At 41.5% G+C, this 15,299-nt stretch overlaps 1 protein-coding gene across 9 annotated transcripts in view; it reads left to right on the top strand.

The window, feature by feature from the left end:
• LOC129719020 (frequenin-1) overlaps positions 1 to 15,299 on the top strand; it is a 354,341-nt gene that overhangs the window by 329,894 nt on the left and 9,148 nt on the right. The window lies entirely within an intron of this gene.

The raw sequence follows: 15,299 nt of genomic DNA, 5'->3' as shown, positions 1-15,299 counted from the left end.
AGCGAAAATTTTTCTATCAAGACGCTCGAACATAAGTGAATAAAGGTAGCAATACCGTATAAGGATATTGAAAATTAGATCACAGGACCATACAATGATATTGAAAAACATGCTTCATGATATCGTTCTCTCCCGACTTTGGCCGATAAGATGTTGAATAGCAAAAGGACCGCAGGCAACGCCTGCTATTCAGTGACATGAAAAACGGTAGCAGACATTTGACACTTGAGTACTAGATAAGAGTCATATTGCGTTGTAATGTAATCGCAAAAGAAACGAAGAAAGAATCATGCAAGGTAAACTTGAAAGGTTAGCGATTGAACCTAGGGCCAATGGAATCAATGGAGAGATTTCACGCGAACTCGTCTATGAAGTTGACAACGGCCCTTTAAGATTTCAATTGTGTTTTTCATTGTAGTGCACACGTCCACACATCGTGCTATTCCCACTCAGAATTATAAAAATTATGACGAAACGCAAAAAAATCGCGGAGATTTAGAATTCTACGTAAAAACCGCCTGGATTCCAAAATCCGCATTAAAAAGGTCAGCAATCCGCGTAAATTGCGAGAACCAAGTTCAGTTTCAAATCCAAAGTAAGCGCGTAAATTCAAAAAATTCGTTGAAAAATTGCAAAATTGGGAAAAAGAACGTTAAGAAGTTGCGAATATTCCGGAAACCGCATTTTGGAGAAACACGCCTTAAGGTAAAACGGTGTTGAAGTTTAAGCCACAAATGGCCGAATTCGAGCCATCACTTCGTATTTTCGAAGGCACAAGATTCGGTTATAGTCAATGCGTTGCCTTCAAAACCGCTATTTTATGTTTGCTGTGGTGGAGCAAACATAAAATTGCGTTTCCACAAGGACTAACTTTAACTATTCCAAAGTATTGTACTTTTGAAAATTCGAAGTGGTGGCTCGAAGTCAGCCATTTGTGGTTTCAACACCATTTAGCCTTAAAACCGTATAAATACCGAATAGTGCATGGGGAACCGCATAACTCCGAAATCCCTGTTAAAAACAGTGCTAGGTAAAATCCGCGTATGAGGACCACAAATTTCTGAATTTGCTTGAAAAATCACGTGAACATAAGGATTGTATGTACAGCCACGACCGCAAGGTTTACGTAGAACTACAAAGGATTGTTTATCACATTACTTTCATTGTAGTATCCGAGAGTGATCAATCACAATAACTTTTTTTTCCAAGACTAATAATATAACTCTCTGGAAGTAATGTTCCTGGAACATAGCCAGAGATGGATATTTACCAGCTTATATGAGTATTGTCGGAACTGGGATGATGTTCATAGGCCGTCAATCGATCCCAATTGACATTTTAATTCTTTTCTAGGCCACCACGTTATTTCCAAAGATTTACACTTAAAAATTGCATATTGCATAGAAGTTAATAACATTGAGAAGATATTCTACCGTAATCTCACACAGTAGAAAATTCCATAATAGGGTAACGGGGGTATTTTGGCCAGCTTTGGGAAGTGTTCGCAGAGTTCATTAAAAATAAACACAATTTTTCAACATAAATACCTATTCTATTATACCATTGTTAAAAGCTTAGTGTCTATTTTAATATACATTGTTCAACAATGCAATATATTGAAAAATATCCTAGAAATATCAAAATTTCTACGAAGTACTAAAAACATATTTTGGTCCACCAAATTTTTGCTCTGGCCCACCTTTATATCTACAGACGTGTATGGAAATAGTTCGGACTAATTATATTTAAGAACATCATCGGTATTTTTAGAGCAAAAATAGTGGGTTTGAGGAGAATATCCTTCTGCTGTGAATTTCTGTAAATTTTAGACATCTAAAAATGAAATAATTTGGCTTATAGCGGTTTGACAGGCATTCTCAACCAATTTCATATCGTTAAATGTGATAAATTAAGAAGTAGTTACCTGTAAATTGTCACAAGCTGCTTCTTTGTTCACGTGCAATGGCCGAACGGTAATCAAAGAGATGTCAAAAGTTGGCATGGCCAAAATATGTTTGCTTCAGAAAGAGGCAAACATATTTCGGCCATGCGTTTAACCACTTTTTCAACTTTTTCCATCATGTTAGAGTATACAAACTGTTTCTATGACATTTTATTGATGTTACTACAACAACGAATTGTTTCAAAAGCATACATATTTGTTACAATAGCTTCCGGACGTTGACCTGTATATTACCACTTCCTCTTGACTTTGGGTTGACTCAGCCATGACTTTGAATATGTATGATTTAATTCCAAAATAACACTACCTAGTGCCAGTTTTTTGCCGAAAATTATAGTGTAGTATGATTCTAAGATGTGTTATTCAATGTTGCATGCATAATTTTATAATAGTCATTGAATTTATTAGATAAAATGCGTAAAATGTTACCGGGTGGGCCAAAATATGCATGTGGGCCAAAATACCCCCGTTACCCTATTCCACACAATTTCAAATGACATTGCACATTATTTTTAAAGAAAATCGCGGTTTACATCAGAAGCGACTGAAATTCAAATGAGAAAATATTTTACGTGACGCTTAATAGTCAGAATTTTGTACTAAGTAGTGTATATCATTCAGAGAATTCGCGATCACTTCAGAATGCAACAATCTAAGTGTGGCAACAAATAGCTCTCTTTTATTCTTCGTCAACCTTGCGGTCGTAGGCTGAGGTTTACCGAAAAGACCGCTCATTCGATGATACAACGATTTCCGTCCTATTGACCATTCACTAGTAAACTGATTGGTTTAAACAGAAGTAGGCTCTTATATAACTCAAAGAGTGCATTCCCGGTTTACTGGTATACAATTTTGCCGACCGTGTTAGGAAAAGCAAGCATCATGCTACAAATCGATGACCGAAATCTGCGTTTGAACAAGGCTTGATAGTTTGCAATAGTAAAATAGTTCGAATAATCAAATTACAATTTTTTGCATTGGGGTGGACTTCAAATAACTGAAATTTAGAAAATTTTCTAAAACTTATCTTTTAAGTTAAAATTAGTTTTTAATTATTTCTCCATCCCGGGCTTCTTAGGGGCCATCCACATATCACGTGGACAGATTTATAACGATTTTTATCGATCACGTTTTGATTGACGGACGGCACTTCTAAGATATTATCGACGTCCGATCCTATCGTGGTGTAAAGGTCGATTCTGACCACTATCTTCTGATGGTCAAGATGCGCCAAAAACTTTCGGTTGTCAACAACATCCGCTACCGTCGCCCGCCACGGTCTGATCATGAAGCCTTGAGGTAGCGTTGCCGGATGAGGGAGAGCCTACCGAAGTTCCTCTGGAAGACTGCTGGAGTACTGTGAAAGCAGCCAAAATCAACGCAGCGGAAGATGCTGTTGGATTCGTCGAGGAGAATCGACGTAACGAGAAGAATGTAGCGCGAGCACCATCTATCTATCTATTTCAAGGCCGCTTACGACACTATCGACTATGTAGAGTTATGGAAAGCTATTGACGAAAATGGCCTCCCTGCAAAACTAACAAGTCTGATTAAGGCCTCGATGGATGATATACAATGCTTTTTGAAGATTTCGGGTGCGGTCTCAAGCCCGTTTGAAACACGCAAGGGACTTCGACAAGGCGACGGTGAAGCATGAGTGGTTGGATTGAAAATGAATAAATCGAAGAACAAGTATCTGCTAGCAGGTTCCCCTGAGCACGATAGAGCATAGGCAGAAGCGTAGTGATCGACGAAGATGAGTTCGAGGTAGTTAACGAATTGGTGTACCTCGGATCATAGGTAACGTCCGACAACAACTGCAGCAGAGAAATCCGCAGACGTATTGACGTTGAGGTCTGGCAAACTTCGCCCCCGTACCAAGTGCACCATGTCAAATGCGCTCATAAGACCGGTAGTCTTCTACGGGCACGAGACATGGGCAATGCTCGAGGAGGACTTGCAAGCACTAGCCGTTTTCTAACGAAGAGGACCATCTTCGGCAGAGTATGTGAGGATGGTGTATGAAGGCGAAGATTGAACTAGGAGCTGGGACAACTCTACGGCAAGCCCAGTATGCAACACGTCGTTAAAGCTGGAAGGGTACAATGGGCCGGACAACAATCCCTTAAAAATGCTGTTCGTCTCGGAACCGGCCAGTTCACGACGTAGAGGCGCATAACGAGCTAAGAGGTTGCACCAGACAGAGCAAGATCTTGGAAATGTAGGACGCTTAAGAGTCTGGAGACAAGCTACCACAGACCAAGTGCGCTGACGTAACATTGTAACTCAGGTGAAATCATGACAGATGTTTCACTAGATCAAGCAAGCAAGCAAGAAAACAACCGGGGTTTATCAAAGGTCTTTGAGAAAATTGTCCACCGTTTGTAATACGCAGCTGTCCGTCACGTTATAACTGACTATCAACATGGTTTCGTGAAAAATCAATCGACAGTCTCCAACCTCATATCTTATGTGACTAAGGTTTTGAAACCCATGGAGAAACGCCAACAAGTAGATGCAACATACATCGACTTTTCCAAACCTTTCGACTAGGTTCCGCATATTCTAGCTGTTGCGAAAATGAAACGATTAGGTCTACCCGAATGGATAACCAATTGGCAGTTTTCATATCTGACAGGTTGAACAGCTTCCGTCAATGTTCTAGGAAGCTCATCCTATTGCTTTCCCATACCTTCTGGAGTACCCCAAGGCAGCATATTAGGACCGCTAATCTTCGTACTCTTTATTTGTGACTGCATTGCTTCTAAAAAACGACGACCTAAAAATTTTCCGTACTATTTCATCAACCTCTGACTGTAACCTCTGCTGCAGAGCATGCATAATGTAGGTAACTTATTGTATTGGTGACTAGTAAACAGTATAGAAGTTAAAGCGAACAAATGCAATATTATTACATTCAGTCGGCTTCGCAACTAACAACAATTTACAGGACCTGTCTGTGAGAACGGAACTTCGCAATTTATTCCTAATTCTGGGTAGGCCTGTTCAATGGGCACTATACAACACTCATTGGCAAAATCGAAAGCAATTAGTTGAAAATCTGTTATTGGACCGTTTTGTAATATGTATTACAGATGAAACCACCTGTTTAATGCAACGATACAACTCTGGAAAATGATTTGATAATTAAGTTAGGTAAGAAATGTTGCTAATTTTGGCAAAAAAAGAAAAGAAAGTAACAAGAAAACCAGAAACATCGCGCGTCATGGGCAAATGGTACAAGGGGCATACAATACGGAAATCGATAATGTTCCGGATTTATCGACCTCCTGTAGTTTGCAATGACCACAACTAACTATTAGCTATATCCAAAAGACTGAAAGCGAACGCGCCAGATCCGAACAAAATCATTAACATTCAGCGGCGCTGCAAACATGTCTCTATGTTGGTGCTTCCCACACAGACCTTACCTTACCTTGCCTTAGCTAGCAGGCTAGAGCCGGGGTGGCTCGTGCTGTATCAAGAAGTCGTCTGCCTTCCACTTGGTTCTGGGCTGCATGGTGCCATGTCCCAGACGTCTTATCATTCGTAGGTCACTTTCAATCTGATCAAACCATCATGCACGCTGTGCCCTTCTGTTTCTGGTGCCGGAGGGGTTACTAAAAGAAATCGTTTTAACCGGGTTGTCGTCCGGCATTCTTGCGACGTGTCCGGCCCTTCGCAATCTCGCAGTTTTTCATCTTTCTAAATCTTGGAAATGACACAGTGCAATGCTCTGTGTTTCTTTAACATGTTTGTATAGCTCACCGGGCAGGCCGTCTTTGCCGGTGGCTTTGTTGTTCTTCAGCCTGCCAATCTCCCACTGAATTGCGTGGAGGCCAGGACTGATACCCGATCATCTGCAGGCGCATCACCATCCAGTTGTTCGTCGAAGTGCTGCTTCCACCTATCGACCACCATGCCATCGTACGTGATGAGATTACCTTCCACATCCTTGCGTAAGTCGACTCACGGCAAATAGTCTTTACGGGATTGGTTAATCTTTTCGTAGAACCTTCGCGAATCAGTGAATAGCTTTCCTAGCTTTTCATGGTTACGATCCTCCTGCTGGCGCTTTTTACGTCTCAGGATCGTGGTCATGTCGTTCTTTGCCCGTCTATAGCTGACCAGGTTCTCTCTCGTCCTGACCATCAGGTAAACTACCCAGGTCCGGCTTTTCTCTGTCACCACTGCCTCGCATTCCCCCTCATACTAGCCTTGCTGCTGCTACTTGGTGCCACTGTTCCAAGTGTCGTCATCGCAAATTCCCTGATGCTGCGCCGAACTCCTGCACCATGTTGCGCGTAGAGTTTGAATGCTTCCGGGTTCCGTAGCTGCTTCATGTTGAGCCGCGGGGATCAGCTCTTTCGTGACTAATAGACAGCCCAAGTAACAAAAGTGGTTTTATCAAGGTTTTATAGCGCTGTTTTGGCTGTATTAAGCGCTATAAAACTTTGATAAAACCAATATTTTTACTAGGGAGTCGATCGTCCATTAAGTAGTGGTCCGAGTCAATGTCCGAACCTTTATAGGTGCGTATGCTGGTTATGTCTGAGATAAAACGTCTTTCGATAAGCACATGGCTAATTTGGTTTGTTGTTCGTTGGACAGGTGATCTTCCAGTGGCTTTGTGGATGTCATTGCGGGGGAAAAATGTGTTTCGGACTACCAATCCTCATAGAGCTGCAAAGTTTACGCAACTTTGGCCATTGTTGTTCGTCTCGGTGTGCAGAATTTCGTGTCCGATCACCGATTTATACAGGTCTTCCGATTTGAGTGTGCATATCCCCGATGATGATCTTGAAGTCCCGCTGCGAGCAGCTGTCGTAGGCGTCCTCCAGATGTGCCTAGAAGGCTTCCTTTTCAACATCGGGTCTTCCTTCAGGGCACCTTGATGATGGAGTAATTGTAGAACCGGCTTCTAATTGTGACGCCGCTCTGATAGTACTGGGCCCTGCGGCCACACATCCTCCGTACATTTTCTTTTTTCCGGCAAAGCTCCTGCAGCGCTACGATACCGAAACGACCGGGCTCCAGCTCTAGTAGGATCCTGTCGCCACCCGGGATGCTCAGCAATCTACAGTTCCATGTTCCGTGCTTCCAATCGGTGTCCTTTATTCGTTGCCTAGGTCGTTTTTCTTCTTGAATATTCGTAAAGTGTTTTTTTGCCATGTCACCTTACTAGGGTGGCGATGGCTAGTCTTGTTGTGTAGGTTATAACCTACCAGGGAATTCTTCTACTAGATATCCCTGTACGCGCCTTTGGCGCGGAATTAATACACAAGATAACGGTGGACTAACTGACTTTATTTTTCGTACATCACTACTTAAATATACCCTACCGGTAACTCAGAGAGAGAGACTTTCTCCACTCTCTGTTTACCTTACTAATCTCTTAACCTATGATCTAGTACCGCATGTACGATAGAACGCATGCGAGAGCATCAACACCGTTGTACCGGCGACTTCTGTTTTGTCTACAACACAAAACTTGTTTATTTTATTCGAGTTTGTTTGCCTGTAGCACAGCAGAAGGCTGCGCGAAGTTCTTTGCCGCCTATTGCATAATCTGTTGATACCTAGTATGTTGACAGAGCCGTACGCGGTCCTTTGTCAAGGAAACCAAATGTTTCGCCAACGTTTGCTTAGCAGAACCGTTCGCGGTCTTTCTTCAAGATTTTTCCTGCTTTCTTTACAAATGATCTTGTTTTTAGGGGACAACGGCAGGCGGCCGTGTCCTGGTTCTACACTCTACCTGTTTTTCATTTCTTTCAACGGAAGGTTTACTGTTTTTCGGACTAAGCTAAAATGTACCGTATCACAAAATTCTGCGTGACGGAACATAAAGTATTTTCTGCGCGGGGTGTGACGTCACATCTGCCACCCCGCCTAGTTGGCCATTATCTAGAAGAGATAATGGTCACATGGTCTGTTCTGATGGCCGATAGGTGTGTTTTTCTCTTTTTTTATTACAATTATTCTCGCGTTTTTATGCAACTATATACACCGTTGTTTTTTTATAATATGTTTTTTTTTCTCTGGCAGATGAAATTCTGTTATTCAAAACTGTAGCACCGTTTTGAGTTTACATTATCATACATGACATTTTCCTTATTTAAAATTAACAATTGCTTGCTCGCCTGATGCGCAGCGTCGTGAAGATATCTGCTGTTTAGCTGTCGTGTTCAAGCGCCGGGTTACAGGGGGTTTGAAACGGAAGGGTGCGTCTGGCAGTAGAGGTTCTCATCGGTTGTTTGTGATGTCATCCTCGCGAACTCATCTTTAAGTCTTCATCGGGTTATTTGCAATGGTTCAATGGTTATCATTGCACTTTAATTTAAGGCTGCAGTTCAGCTGGTTGTTTTCCGATTGTTCAGAGTGTGTTGTTGAACTTCAATGTTGGGTTAGCCGTGCCCCTTTGGCATAGATCGGCTGTATTTTTGTTTGGCTTATAGTATTGTTATGCGCCGTGTGGCGAAAAGATTTGCGATTGCCACTGGCTCTGCGGTCACTTGGTTTATCATCTTTAACTGTCTGCGCGGGGTGTCCAATTACCCGCTAGCATGTGTGCACATTTTCAAAGCGTAGTGCGTAAAGACCATAGTTGATTAAACACGAGCAAAATTTTATAGCGTCATTTTGCTTGTTTGGCTTTGACCTCGAATCCTCATTTGTGGAAGTCAATAACTCTCATTGAGTAATATATATTTGGAACAAATTATTACGCCCTTCGCTGTGTAGTTTGCTGTATTCGTCTTCGCGCTGAAGTCTCGATTCTGGCTTGAGCCGCATTGATTGAGTTCTGTTGCACATCTGACCTCTTCAGGGATCAAAAACTGGATACTGCTCGTCTCCTCTTGGTAATAACGTTTGGCTTTACCTCCATCTCGACCATAGACACCCGCCGTTCAACTTCCCTCGCAACCGTCTGCTTCCCTTTTCGCGTCATACTGGGCATTATGGTATGCCCCCATCTCAGCACCCGTTGTAATCACCTCGGTCGTCTTCGAGGATCGGGAACTCGTCTCGTTGTCAATTCTTAGATGCTAGCTGCCCTACTTAGCAAGTGGTGCATTATTTTTTTGCCATTATTTCATCAATTCTTTTTTTCGTTTTGTTACTTTTTCCACTTGCTGTTTAAAATTACTGTTCACTCGCGTACGGGCTTCATTCTACACATTCTACATTCTATTATCTACTCTAGGCTTCTACTTACAATCTAGGCCCGTATTTCTCTTCTTGTTCGGATGACATAATTCGGTTTTTCCCCCTACTAAGTTGTACATCATTTGTATTAGATTTGATTTAGTATTTCAGTATTTGATTCATCTGATTTTACAAATATAACATTCAATTGTGCATTGTTTACTTCTTTTCCATTATGCACTCTCTAACTTTGTTATTTGATGTTTTTTTTTACATTTTAAATCATTTCGACACATATTTATCCATTTATCTGTATTAGGCTTTTACTTTCCGCTTTAAAATATCAGTTTAGCTTGTCTTGTGGCCCATTATTAACGCTTTTGTTTTTCATCAAAAAGAGTTCAAATAACTTTCTTCAATTTAAAAAAAAATAGCATCAATTCGTTGCTTTGGTTACATATTTTCTTCATTTTGCGTTCTTTCCAAATATTTTCCTCCTTCTTCTTATAACATTTTTCAATAAAATAAATCTGTTTCCGCACAATGTATTATTTTTTCATTTCTCTATTTTTGTTTCATCATGTTTTCATCGAACAAACCGCATTGGTTCAATCTTTTCTTTCCCTTTGTCAAGTATTTCCTGTCTGATTCATAAATAACTCTTTTCATTGTACAAACCGCGTTGATTAAATATTTAGCGTTTTCTTCTGTCTTCGTTTACAATGTTCATCTAATAACTGGCGTGTTCTTAACACCTCATATCATCTCCTATTTGCCCCTAAAATGACCCGTCACTTTCTCATCTGCTTTATTCTTTAATTTTTTTGCATCTCTTTTTGAATCTGTAATTATTTAATTTTCGATTTGTCTCTTGCTACTGTCATACTTACACTACTTACACTTCTCCTGGTATGCAGTAGTCTGCATATTTCCTCTCCCCCTTCCATCCGAAGGTGCGACCGCCCGCTCTAGTGATTCCTGAAAGATAAGAAGGTTAGGAAATAAAAGGAAAATCTCGCACACTCACTCATCCTGGGTTAATTACTCCCTTGTTTACTCTTTCAGTCAGCATTCACCTCAACCATTCCGGGTTAATTACTTCCGATGTATACACTCACACAACCTTAACTAATGAAAGAATAGTTCGAATCCCTTCAAGTCAGTAGTCTTTACGTCTGGAAAGTTCAGCCCTCTTTTCAAATGTCTTTCCTAGTTCTATTGTTGTCTCCATCGCAAAAAATGTCCCAATACAGCATCCATCGATTTTCTTCTTCGTTTTCCTATTAAGCCAATAGCTATCAAACTACGTTTTCATGAGGTCTTTTGTTCACTATAATTTCTTTCCCATGTTAACATTTGCATTTTACAAAAGAAAACAAATGCTGTTCTAAATTCTTTCAACTCTTTTTATCCATTACAACCATCCAGATCATTCTAGTAATTTGAATTCCCCAAGTTTTTTGTTTATTCAACCTTTATCGGCGGGGTTCCTCGTCCCTCACGCCTTCATTCGTATTTGAATTTTTTCAACTGTGTCATGCCATGCCACTAATATCATCAAAGGCTGTATATCTTTTTCGGCGACTTATTCCATTTCTTCACGCCTTTACTTTAGTATGCTTTCTTCCGTTTGGTTCTGCCTATTAATTCCCGTCAATGAAATCATTCATCTTTTTCGGCGACTTTTCGTATTTCTTCACGCCTTTACTTCAGTATACTTTTTCATACAGTTTTAGGTGCTTGCTATTATAACTCATGCCATCCAATACCGTATTTCATTAAATATATTCTGTCCGTTAACCTTGAAAGCATAGTTTAAGTTCTTATATTCAGTCATAATAACGCTTAAGCCGGTTATTATGAACTTAGGTTGGCCTTCGCGTTCGCGTGGAGGTCAAAAAATATTTTTTTCATCTCTTGTGTATATGTTTCATATGTCAAATTGTCCACTCCATTCCGCTTGTAAATGGAGGTGGGGATGCGTGCTGTACGTCCATACAACAATTCGAAAGGGGTGTACCCCGTTGATGAGTTTACTGAAGTATTATACTGAAACGTAAAAAATGGGAGTAAGTTATCCCACGTATGTGGTTTTCCGCCAATAAATTGCCTTAGGTAAGTTTTTAACTCCCGATTAGATCTTTCCACCAAATTTGCTTGTGGGTGGTACGGACTCGTCGTTATTTTCTTAATTTTCAAAATTTTGCACACATCTTTCATGAGCGTGCTTACAAAATTCGCACCGTTATCTGTAACTAACTCCAACGGTACGCCGAATTTGCAAATATAATTCTCTACAAAAGTCCTCGCTACCGTCTGGCTTTCTTGGTTTTCCATAGGTGCGACAGTTAAATATCTAGTTAGGTCGTCCTGCATGACCAGACCATAACGATTTCCTAAGTCGGATTCGGGTAACACTACTATATCCATGTATAATTTCTCGAATGGCTCCGATGCGGTTGTGGTGATCTGCATCGGTATCTTGTTTGATCTTCCAATTTTGTTCTTTTGGCAGGAATCACACTGCCGAACGTAGTTCTCGATATCCCGTTTCATCGTAGCCCACGTAAAAAGTGTGCCAATTCTTTGGCGCATTCGTCGCGCTCCTACGTGCCCTCCTAAGGGTGCATCGTGAAATACCTTTAAAATTGTTTCCACTTGATCTGGCGCAATTACTGTACGCTCGCTATTAGCATTATATAATACTATTTGTTTTTCTAGCTTACCCGCTAGGAACTGAATCATTTGCAGAACTTCCTGCTGCTTGATTTTTCTGAATGATATTAGGTGAATGACCCCGGCTGCCTTTACTGCCGTGGGGCTCTTATTGAAGCTATCTAAAAATTGTGAAAAAAATTTCCGGCAATCGATCAATGAACTTTCGCTGCCGTCTACTATGAAACCGCCTACCTTCTTGTCTTTAAATTTGAGTACACCATCCTCTACGTAGTCTTTCAATCCTTGTGACAGCTGATACAGTGTCTGAAGTTCTCTGTACGCCGTCCGACTGTTCAAAATGACAAGACGAGCTTCGATATTCCTTTCGTCCAATATTCTCTTCGAGACTTCCACCGTCTCACTTGGTATCAGGTCATTTGATAATGCCTGTGAAAAGTCATCATATGAAATGTTGACGAGTTGTTGCTCATCCTCGTCCTCAGCGATGTCCGCAATGTCTATGGCACTCAAATCTTGTATTGTGCCGTTCAAATCATCCGAAGCGTTCTTCTGCTGCTCTAGCAGGCGTTTCTGCTGGCGCGTAATCATGGCTATCTGCCTGTGGGGTGAACTTTCTTGCCCCTGACACGTCCCATCTGATAAACGTGACAAAAAATCGGCGACTATATTTTCGCTACCCTGTTTATACCTGATGCTGCATTCCAAACCCTGCAACTTTAGTCTCAATCTTGTCAGCGTTGGAGATGTCTCTTTGAGCCTCCAAATCGCTATAAGTGGTCTGTGGTCTGTGTAAACGATAAACCTTTGACCAAAAATGTAATGTTTGAAGTATTCTATGGCCCATACAATCGCCAATAGTTCCTTTTCTATGATATGATATCTGATCTCTGCACCTACAAGTGCACGACTCGCGAACGCGATCGGCCGATGCATGGATTTTTCATTCGACAGGACGGCTCCAATAGCATAATTGCTAGCGTCTGTCGTAATAACGAAAGTGTCTTGATAATCTGGCCGGACTAAAACTGGCTCTGTAATCAGCGCGTTTCTAAGGAATTCGAACGCTTCCTGACATTCTTTTCCCCACACAAGTTTAGCGTCTTTCTTCAACAAATCATTCAGCGGCTTGCGCTTCTCCGCGATTTTGGGGATAAACTTCCCGTAAAAATTTACTGTTCCCAGAAATGACCTTATACCTTTTACGTTTGTGGGTGGCTTAAGGCTTTGAATGGCCTTAATATTTGCATTGGTGGGTTTTATGCCTTCTTCATTAACGACATGACCCAAATACTCCAGTTCCTTTTTCAAAAACTGACACTTTGATGGTTCTATTTTTAAGTTATGTTTGCGCAAAGCTTGTAATACTTTTCGCAAGTTATCATTATGGTCGGTGATAGTGTCACCGAAAACTATAATGTCATCGAGGTAGACAAAAGCTTTCACGTCCCCTATCTCAAAGAGAACAGTATTCATAAGTTTTTGGAATGTTGAGGGGCTGTTCTTTAGCCCCATCGGCATCCGTGTAAATTCGAAGTGGCCTTTGGGAGTGGAAAACGCCGTCTTAGCCGCATCTCGGCGGTCTATCGGTACTTGATAGAACCCCGATTTTAAATCAATTGAGGAGAAATATTTTGCTCCTCCAACATTATCCAATATCTCATCTATAAGAGCTATTGGGTATACAAACGGCTTGGTAACTTCGTTCAATGATCTAAAGTCTACCACAATTCTGTATCTTTTATTACCGTCAGCATCCGGTTTTTTTGGTACACATAACACCGGTGCATTCCAGGGACTAGTGCTGGGTCTAATAATACCCTGCGCCCTCATTTCATCGATTTCCTTATTAATGTGCCGTTTCGTGGCCTCCGGAAATCTATATTGCCGCTTATTGATAGGCACCTCCGATGAAGTTTCTATCGTGTGTACGGCGGCGTCAGTAGTAGTTAACTTGTCGCCCTCGAAAAAGAATATATCCGCATAGCTTTCGACCATATTCTTCACTGTCCTGAATTCTCTATCAGGCAAGTGCGCCAAATTCAGCACTTGCCGTAGTTTTTCAATTCTTGCATTTCCTTTTGACTCTGGTGTCAGCTTGTGCTCCAACAGGTCATAGTCAAGCCTCGAGTCTAGGTCCAACTCGGGCATTATAGTATTCTTCGAGTCAAGAAAATTGTTCTTCGGCTCTTCATTTCGATATGTTTGGTGCTCTCTAGTTATTTCGTTTTTGTCTACGTCAGCCTCATTGCGGGCTGTGTTGCTAGTATCTCGCAACTCGTTCTGCACCATAACTCTATTTCTGGCTGCCACATAAACATGTCGACTAAGGACTTCGTCTTTGGGCATACCCCACGGACTCAAGTCGTCCCGACTTCTGTTTCCGTGTTTTTTGAACACTATGTAATCAAAATTATTTCCTATTTGAAGCGTATGCTTCTTTAAGAATTCTGCTCCGATTAATCCGTCGCTTGGCAAATTTTCTAATATATGAAATTGCGTCGGGATCAAAAAGTCTCCGACTATTAAATCCAACATAATTGTACCTGAGGTTCGCACAATGTCTTGGCCGATACCTCCAAAAGTGGTTACATCCTGTGTATTTACCGGTACATTCAAAAGATTCACAATGCGTGCATTAATTATATTCGCACATGCACCTGTATCTAAGATCAGGTTCAACGTAAATTTGACATTCTGCTTAGCCAGTAGGGTTAACATTAAGTGCCCTCTGACATCGTAATATACTCGCTTAGCCACACAAGCACTGTTGTCTCTTATGTGATTGCATGCGGTCCTCCAATCGGCTATTTCTATATTGCTGGGCTCATCGGGACGGGACTGCCGTTTTCGGTGTAGCTGACGAGACACCGCATTTCTTACTTCAGCTGTTCTTCTGGAGTACAGAAGCTATTTGGGCCGCTTCTTCTGGAGAACAGACGCACCGGCGACTCGCCATTTAGGAGTCGTTAGGGGAGATTGTGTGGAAGCCACTACGTATCTCCCTGCCAAAACTAACTTCTGCTACTTGCTCGGGAGTACTCATTCATAATATTCGCACCGAACCTCCATATCTGGAGGCCATTTCGCTATCCACAACCTCTGCAGCTGTTTATTTGAACTCACATTAAAGATGTGAAAAGCGTGTTGAGTCGTGTGAGGATCAATACGACACCCACATTGAACCCTGTGAGAATCACTACGACACGTGGATTCTCACACAGACGGGAGATCCGAAACCTAGCGTTGGGGAAGTTGATTTCGAAACACCAATGAATTTCGCTGGTCCCTCTACTAGTTCGTCTGCTATGGAAGGCTGCAATCGAATGGGCGGATGTTGCAGCAAAAACCATACATACATTTATTATATCTGAAATCGCCGCCTGCGGCGCTTGCGGCGTACCGCAATTTTGCCTGCTACTGGTCGATCCATTTTTCAGTAAATCATCATCTTGCAACAGTGATCGAATAGTCTATGAAGACTAAATTTCTGCATACTAGCTTCTATACCTGA

Source organism: Wyeomyia smithii, chromosome 1 (genome assembly GCF_029784165.1).
Source record: "Wyeomyia smithii strain HCP4-BCI-WySm-NY-G18 chromosome 1, ASM2978416v1, whole genome shotgun sequence".
NCBI lineage: Eukaryota > Metazoa > Arthropoda > Insecta > Diptera > Culicidae > Wyeomyia > Wyeomyia smithii.
Note: the sequence above shows the minus strand (reverse complement) of the source record. Positions and strands in the feature narration are given on the sequence as shown.